The 8,438-nt window shown below is 40.4% G+C and overlaps 1 pseudogene; it reads left to right on the top strand.

Annotated features, from left to right (window-relative positions):
- The first annotated feature begins 6,249 nt into the window (after positions 1–6,249).
- On the top strand, positions 6,250–7,012 carry LOC147904981 (uncharacterized; annotated as a pseudogene).
- The last annotated feature ends 1,426 nt before the right edge of the window (positions 7,013–8,438 follow it).

The raw sequence follows: 8,438 nt of genomic DNA, 5'->3' as shown, positions 1-8,438 counted from the left end.
AAAATCAACATTATTTGTAATAGGGTTCATTTTCATTTGCACCATTGTGAACAATTTGAAGGCAACATGAGAGAGAGAGAGAGAGAGATTTTGCAAGCAACAAGCTCTATGGTGGAAGTAACAAGATGAGCTATTTGTTTGACCAATGGGCTCCTTTAGTCCAACCATTGGGCTTGTTACAATCACCATACTAGTAGTTGTAATAGTAGGCTAGTTGGCCAACTAACCCAGTGATTGAAACCAGCTTGGTCATTGAAACTAGCTTGGTGGTCCTCTCGAATAAAGCGAGACAAAAATTGCAAGGAAAGTAAGAAAAGCAAGATATTGTTGGCAAGTTTCCTGATTTTTTGTGGAAAGCATCTTGAAAAAGCAGGCACTAGACTTCAGTTGGAGTAGTCTTTCATGGAAAACAAGCCTTGTATGGAGCAGTTGCCTTGCTGTTGGTTGTTCTTGGGCCCTCTACATTTATAAATTGAACCCTGGGGATGGCCTTCTAGTTAGTTTAGTGCCTAACCTTGAACTTAGTATTGTATCACTTAGTTTTGAGCACGCTTTGTTGCTCTAGCCTTGTACTTCTCAATTCCACTCATATAGCTCAATTTCTTGTTGCTTTTCCATGCTCTTTCTTCAATTCTTTTAAAGTTTCCATGTAAATATCACCTTCCCTCTCTATTTTATGGTGATACAAAGCTGTGGAGCTTTGTGAGAGTTGTGTTGGTGTTGCATAGTGTTTAAGAGTGGATGCATGTCCATGTTTTTCATCGAATCCTATATAGGTTGCAAGATTCTATGCAAGTTATCTTCTCTTTTGAGGGAAGTGGTGGGCTACCATCTTTTGGAAGGGCTATGTGGCGTCAAGAATGGGTATTTTACTGGTTGTTTTATGGAAGAGTTCTCTTATTATGCAAGACGTACATACTTAAGAGATTAGAATGCAAAGCTAATATTTACTTTCACTTGTTGGTGTTGTTCACAGTGCATTTGTGGTAGGTGTTTCCCGATACTTGATATTGCATAGCCCTTTCCTTTTGCTTACTAGAAATAGCTCTTGTGAGAGTTGAAAAAACTGCTCTTAATTGGAGATGCCTTCATTGCACAGATAGAGATATGGAGATGATCTCACATTGTCTTTGGAGCTTCCATAAAGCACAGAGGATTTAGATGAGGGACCTCCAAGATTATTGCCAAGACATAGGGGATGTAGCAGGACTTCACTTGGGGGATGACTACCTAACTGATGGGAGGGGTTCATGCCTCCTCCATCGATCCAACCTCTCTAGCATACATGATCCATGGTAATCAAATCTTGTAGACATGCATAGCCGCTACCCAACAGTGACGTATACCTTCACTATAGAATAGCTTATGGGAGATGGTGTCCAGCATCATTGCTTCAAACATATCTCGCTATAGTTTTGTGATAGGAGGCCATCAAGTTCCCTTGATAGCCACTCTAGTTCAATATGACACACCACTGTGGGGAGCATGGAATATCAGGATCTCCAACAACCCTTGAGAGGCGGGCATGTTTCTATTGTCTTGGCAGTGTCTTGAATGGATTCATAGAGCAAGGCATTCTTTGGATGTAGTCCTCCATCCTGGTAGCCCTTGTTTCATTACATCCTTAGGCAGTGAGATGGGTTCTCTAAAAACAAGCTGGTTGGACAATCTATTTCTTTTTCGAGCATTTCTTCCTCGATCAACAACCGCTGCCACCACCGACTGAGTAATTTTGTATGTTCATAATTTTTAAGCATAAATAGAAAGTTATTTTCGCTAGGGGTAAAAAATTTTAAGGGAGATAGACATTCTAGCACATTAAGAACATTAGCTCACTATAAGAAAATATATATCATACACACAAAATATATTCATTAACTCAGCAAGCTTATTGTTTCAACCACCGAGCTAGTCCCTATATTATGGGCTAGCTAGACAAGGCCAGCAAGCCTAAAAACATTATCCCACATAAGCAAAGCCACAATACACATAAAATATTCATCAACCTAGCAAGTTTATTGTTTCCACCATCGTGCTAGTTCCTAAATTAGCGAGCTAGCTAGATAAGTCCAAAAAGATAGCTAATCTAACCATCAAGCTAGTTAAAATCAGGCTAGTTGGCCAAGTATCTTGTTTTTCTAACCTTTTATAATAGGGATGAGCGCCTACTTCTGGTCCAAAAGTATGCACACCAAAAAGCTAGCAAAAAATAGGGGGTGACCGTACAAAACAGGGCAAATTTCCTAAAAGTGTCTGCTTCCTTCCTAGGACAACTACTTTTCTAATGGTGATTTCTTAATGTCTTGGACAATTATATTTTGTATCCCTTTAGGGCATACAGCACCACTAGCCCTCACCATTTCAGAAACTTTGGTTTTAATGGCATTCTTTGTTCTCCTAGTCAAACCATCTCCAACGGGATGATTATGATGGCCATGGTGTATGACTACACGAGTAAGATTCACACCATCTCTACATTCTGGCATGCAGAGTAACATTTCACAGTAACATCTCTCCAAGCAAATTGGTGGACGACCACAATATATACATGATAAGGAGCCATATGATTCAATTGACACCTTTGCTGGGGCCACTCTAATCAATCTCCCATCCCATTGTGTCTCATTCTCTATCCCAATCCTTGTTTTATAACCACAAGTTGCATTTATACAATGGAGGTGACCTCCACATTCCTTTCTACGAACCACACCACAAAATACTATATTTGTTGTAACAGGATCACTCCAAACATGACATCAAATTTTGACTCCGTACCTTTTGTGCGATGTTTCACTGAAGTAGCTAGTAACTCAAAGAAAACATCACCATCATAAGTAGAAGGCAACTCATCCACAGTGACGTGCATTTCAACCTTCTCATAGGCCTCACGCAATCTGTTCTTTATAGGTAGTTGCATAATAATCTCAATGACACTATGTTGTTTGTCATTCTCAATGTTGCTAGCTGAATCATATTTCCTTGCCTCATCATTTTTGTTGTGAACAGAGTAGAAATCTTTTTTGTTTTCGTGCACTAGAGTCTTTTGAAGTTCATTGTCATCAAGCTTGAATCTTTCTCCCTTCACGGTAAAAATATCACCAAACTGTGCATCAAGGTGAAACATTTTGTATCCATCATCATGGACTTCGTATTGCAGCTCCATTGTCAAATCAAACCCATTATCACCAAAGTGCTGATGGACAGATATGGACCCAAGTGTGAATTGAAAATGGCTAGCAAGCACCATCTCTGACAACACTCCTCTACCTACGGAAGTGCAAACAAACATATGCAAAGATCTATCCTCATTATGAATTGTGACAGATTCCATAAGAACATAATGGTTAAGCTGTGCAACTCAATGAGATGAAGTCTAAAGGGTGAGATCAAGAGCAGAGTGTTCATTTCAAGAACTCATTTGAAACAAGAGTCTACCGCAAGAAAAGTTGCTCACAAATGCTTTGCACACACTGCCCATTGTTTATACTCACAACTTTGTAAGACAGGTCTTGTGAAAGTCGGCACAAGTGTGACAATGGTACTGAACCATGATGTAAATTTTAGCCATCATTTGTTAACAACAATACTATAATACCATGGATTCTTAGACCTTTTAATCCCCAACCTTTCTTTGACACATATGGGAGTTATTGCAAGGCATTCTTGCTAGCAATGACATTTCATAATTGCTACATATTCATTCCGACAATTTGATATAAGTATTTTAAAGTTGATAGATAGATATAAATTATAATTGTGGTGAACAAGAAATGGTTGATCAGTAATTTTCAAAAACAATTATGAAAAATTATCAACCTCACACAGTAATGATGTTTAATCAAATGATCACTCATCATTGCTACATTCTCATGAGCATCGAATTCGTATGATAATCATTATAAGTCATGGTTCCTATTAACATCATAGTGCGGTAGCATTTCTATAGCTAGTATGTCATCCCCTCATGGTGAATAAAATAAACGCATTGATTGTATGTCGTCCCATCATGTGTGGTAAGGAGTGCTAGCTAATAAAGAGCCCTCATGAAAATGAAAGGCCCATAGACCCCTTTTGTCGATGAAAGGGTTCTATTGGCCTTTCATTTTCATGAGTTTTCATCAACGAAAGGGGTCTATTGGCCTTTCATTTTCATGAAACAAAAGGGGTCTATTGGCCTTTCATTTTCATGAGAGCTCTTAAGCCCTTAAAAAATATAAAAGCCAATAGACCCCTTTCGTTGACGAAAGGGGTCTATTGGCCTTTTAAGCCCTTAAGAAATGCCAATAGACCCCTTTCGTCAACGAAAGGGGTCTATTGGCCTTTTAAGCCCTTAAGAAATATAAAAGCCAATAGACCCCTTTTGTCGACGAAAGGGATCTATTGGCCTTTCATTTTCTTAATTAAACTCATGAAAATGAAAGCCCTTAAGAAATATAAAGGCCAATAGACCCCTTTCGTCAACGAAGGGGTCTATTGGCCTTTTAAGCCCTTAAGAAATACAAAAGCCAAAGCCCTTAAGAAATATAAAAGCCAATAGACCCCTTTCATCGATGAAAGGGGTCTATTGGCCTTTTAAGCCCTTAAGAAATATAAAAGCCAAAGCCCTTAAGAAATATAAAAGCCAATAGACCCCTTTCGTTGATGAAAGGGGTCTATTGGCCTTTCATTTTCTTAATTAAACTCATGAAAATGAAAGGCCAATAGACCCCTTTCATCGACGAAAGGGGTCTAGGAGCCTTTCATTTTCATGAGTTTAATTATCTCCCTCCCTCCCTTGCTCTCCCTTGCTCTGCCTCCATCACCTTGCCTCCCTCGCTTGCTCCCTCCGTCCCTCGCTCGCCTCGCCTCCCTCCCATGTGTTGCCTCCCTCCCGCGCCTTGCTCCCTCGCTCCTTCCCTCTGGCTCTTTCTCCCTCCCTCCCTCCCTCCCTCACTCTGCCTCCCTTGCCTCGCCTCCTCCCTTGCTCGCCTTGCCTCCCTCCCGCGTGCAGCCTCCCTCCCTCGCCTTGCTCCCTCGCTCCTTCCCTCTTGCTTTGCCTCCCTCCCTCCCTCCCTCCCTTGCTCTGCCTCCCTCACCTCGCCTCCCTCCCTCGCTCCCACTGTCCCTCGCTCGCCTTGCTTGCCTCCCTCCTACGTGCAGCCTCTCTCCCTTCGCTCCCTCGCTCCTTCCCTCTCACTCTGCCTCATTCCCTCCCTCCCTCGCTCTGCCTTCTTCACCTCACCTCCCTCCCTCGCTCCCTCCCTCCCTCGCTCGCCTCGCCTCCCTCCCATGCAACGGGCCATAGTTATACATGTAGAAAAGGGTTCTTCCTTATTATGGGGCCATTTTTTATTCATGGTTGCAGTGGTGGGAGTGATGCATCTGTGTATACGAGCTTTGGATGAAAGACTTCTATCCACACGATTTCATGGAGAGGTAACTACAGACTGTATTGTTGCATTTACACTTATGATTCATGGGATTCCTAGGACGTTAGCAGCAAACACGAGACCACTACAAGAGTACTTCATACACCACTACCCTGGCAAAATATATCGTGTTGTTGTGCCCCCAGATCTATCTTCTTTTAGATGTCATGGTTGCAAGCAGAGCTTTTCATGGATTACAAAGAGGATGCAAATGGTTTTGTGAATTTGGTAGGGGCACGAAGGAGTAGGTTTGCGAGGTTGAGGGAGGGTTGGCATTTATGGAAGCTTATTATGGAGATGCTGCTGGTTCGACCTTCCAGGGCTGCTGGTATTCGTGATAACCAAGTAAGAATTTCACAATAGAGAATAATTGAAAAAAGAAGGGGTTGCGAAGGTTTTCCAAATTGTACTCTTGATCTAATACAATTTTCATTCTCACAAAAAAAAAGAAAGTAATGTAAAGCCAATTTTATGTTGAGCTCAAAAAAGGCAGTTCTAAGCAAGGCTTTGGAAGGGTGCATAAATTTGTCACTGGTTTCTTGCCCCTGAAGCCGCTCCCATTTGATCTTCTTGTCCTACATCAGCCATGATATGCTGCCAACAACCATTTGCCTGCCTCCCTCCCTCTCTTTGTCCCTCTGTGTGGCTCCCTCCCTCGCTCACCTCCCTCCCTCCCTCTGCTTCGCCTCCCTCCCTCACCTCTGTACCCTCTTTGTGTCCCTCCCTCCCTCGCCTCTGTACCCTCTTTGTGTCCCTCCCTCCCTCGCCTCGCTCCTTCCCTCGCCTTGCTTTCTCCATCACGTCGTAAGTTCTTCTCACTGATTTTTGTCACATTGGCAGGATGGTAAAAATAAGAACTTCTGAGAGGAGGGGGAGAGGTGGAAGAGGAGAACGAGGAGGCAGGAGAGGTGGAAGGACAAGTAGCAAGAGAAGTTTGCAAGTGGAATCTACACCAAAGTTAGAGATTCAAAAAGAGGTTGAAATTGGAGTTGAAGAGGATAAGGAAATTGAAGACTTTGAAAACATTACTATAATTGTGGAGGAATCTTCTAAGAAGAGAAAGAAAGAGGATAAACAACTAGATGAGGAGTTTGAGCAAGAGTTTCCTGCTGCACTTGATATTGGCCAAGGGAAGGATGTTATTGAATCTCTTGCAATCAATCCTGGAAAGATTGCTCCCTTGATCCCTTTATGTCGTTGTGTTGTAAACACAAGAGTGAGAGGCCTACGAACTGATATGGATAGCCTAAAGCAAGCTCTAGAGGCAGAAAAATATATTCAACAGAAAGGAATGTTTATTATATCTGGATGGTGTTTCGCAAGAGGTGACAGATGAAATTGAACAATCATGGGATTCTTATTAGAGGGATGTAAATGCAAAATTTGAGGCACAGATTGTTGATGATGATGAATGGTCATTTTTGTCTCGAAAGATGTTTTTTGTGTGGGAGGGGAATCACCATACTATTGCATGGATGTCTCTAATTGAAGAGAAATTCAAGACATCAAAGGCATGGCATATTCGAGTTTTAGCAAGTTTTATTACTCCAAAGAAAGAAACAGAAATGAAGCTAATAGCTGCTCTTCAAAGGTTCAATCTATAAGCGCGAGTTCTTGCTGATATGTGTTACCTTTTTTCGAGCTTTTAAGGGTTTTGTGAACAATGCTTAATATGTTTGAAGCTATGTATTTTTTATTTTTCAGCCTTAATGAAACAGCAATTATTAAAACAAATCTCAAGGAATATTTGTACAACATGAAGACAATGTGTTTGTGTGATGAGAATGAGTACTTATCACTATTTTCTGAGGAAGAAAAAAAAGACACTTGAAAAGCATAGGGCAAATGAAAGCAGTAAAGGATCAAGTACTTGGTATCCCTTTGACATCTCTGATGCTAGGGAGAATGGTATTTGTAGTAAGTTTCATACAATTTGTCATGGATGTCTTTTGAATTATAACTAACTAATTCATTGTACTCATTCATTTCTTTGGAATATATTTTAGCCACTATACAAGCAAGATTATGAGGCAAAGCTAAAGGAACTTCAGCCAAATTTAAGTGTTGCTGATATGGAGAAAGCACTTAAAAGTATTCGAAAGGATGTGAATCTCAAGTATGGTCAAAAAATAATCAAGGTATGGTTAATTTAATGATTCTTAACATAAAGTTGACTTTTTAAAGTGTTCAAGTGTTTTTTGAGATTGGTTATATGATGTTTGTTTACAAAATGATCAAGGTATGGGATATGCATGTATTGTATGATTAAAAAATACAGTTGAGTGTGACAATTGCATGTATTGTTTATATGTAGATTCTATCTATTGTCAAACCAACAAATGGTGAAGATTGGCTTAATATCTTGTGTAGCCTCCCATTTGATGATAAATCATCCATTGTCACATTGGAAAAGTTGTATAACATCTCCATTGCAAAAGTCTCAAAGGAGACACAACTAGCAACCCTCAGAATCTTAGGGTCAAATTCAAATTTGAGAACAAGTTATGGGATGCCAAAAGCTGATAGAGAATTCATAAAGTGGATGGCAAAAGAGGCATGGATGGATCAGTTGCTTTGTGAATCTGAGAGGTTACTCTCTCAAGTCTTGGTTGCTAGTCAACAAGCTAGCTTTGTGCTTCCTCAAGATCCTATGTTGAGAGAGTATTTTGGGGAAATACAAGCAATGAATAGACTTAAACTTTATGAAGATTTAAAGGATTCAATGACTGTTGCTACAGCTACAACAGGACAAATGGAGATGACGAGGGCATCTCGACGATTGGTATTTAGGTAAGCAATACATGTTTTTTCCTTTTCAATTAAAAATCCATCCTTAAGTATTTCGCTTTTGTACTAAGACTCTTATTGTATGCAGATTCTTGCAATCCTTAAAAGATGTTGGTAAGATTGAAAAATTTTTGCCCATATGTCGAGTATGGACAAAAATTCAGGACTTAAAATTCTATATGTACTCTCCAAACATGATAGAAAAAGAAGGGAAGCAAGTGCTCTCTGAGTGGGAGAGAAAGA

Source organism: Dipteris shenzhenensis, chromosome 2, assembly GCF_047967505.1.
Source record: "Dipteris shenzhenensis isolate YYH24624 ecotype China chromosome 2, Dip_SZ_1.0, whole genome shotgun sequence".
Lineage (NCBI taxonomy): Eukaryota > Viridiplantae > Streptophyta > Polypodiopsida > Gleicheniales > Dipteridaceae > Dipteris > Dipteris shenzhenensis.
Note: the sequence above shows the minus strand (reverse complement) of the source record. Positions and strands in the feature narration are given on the sequence as shown.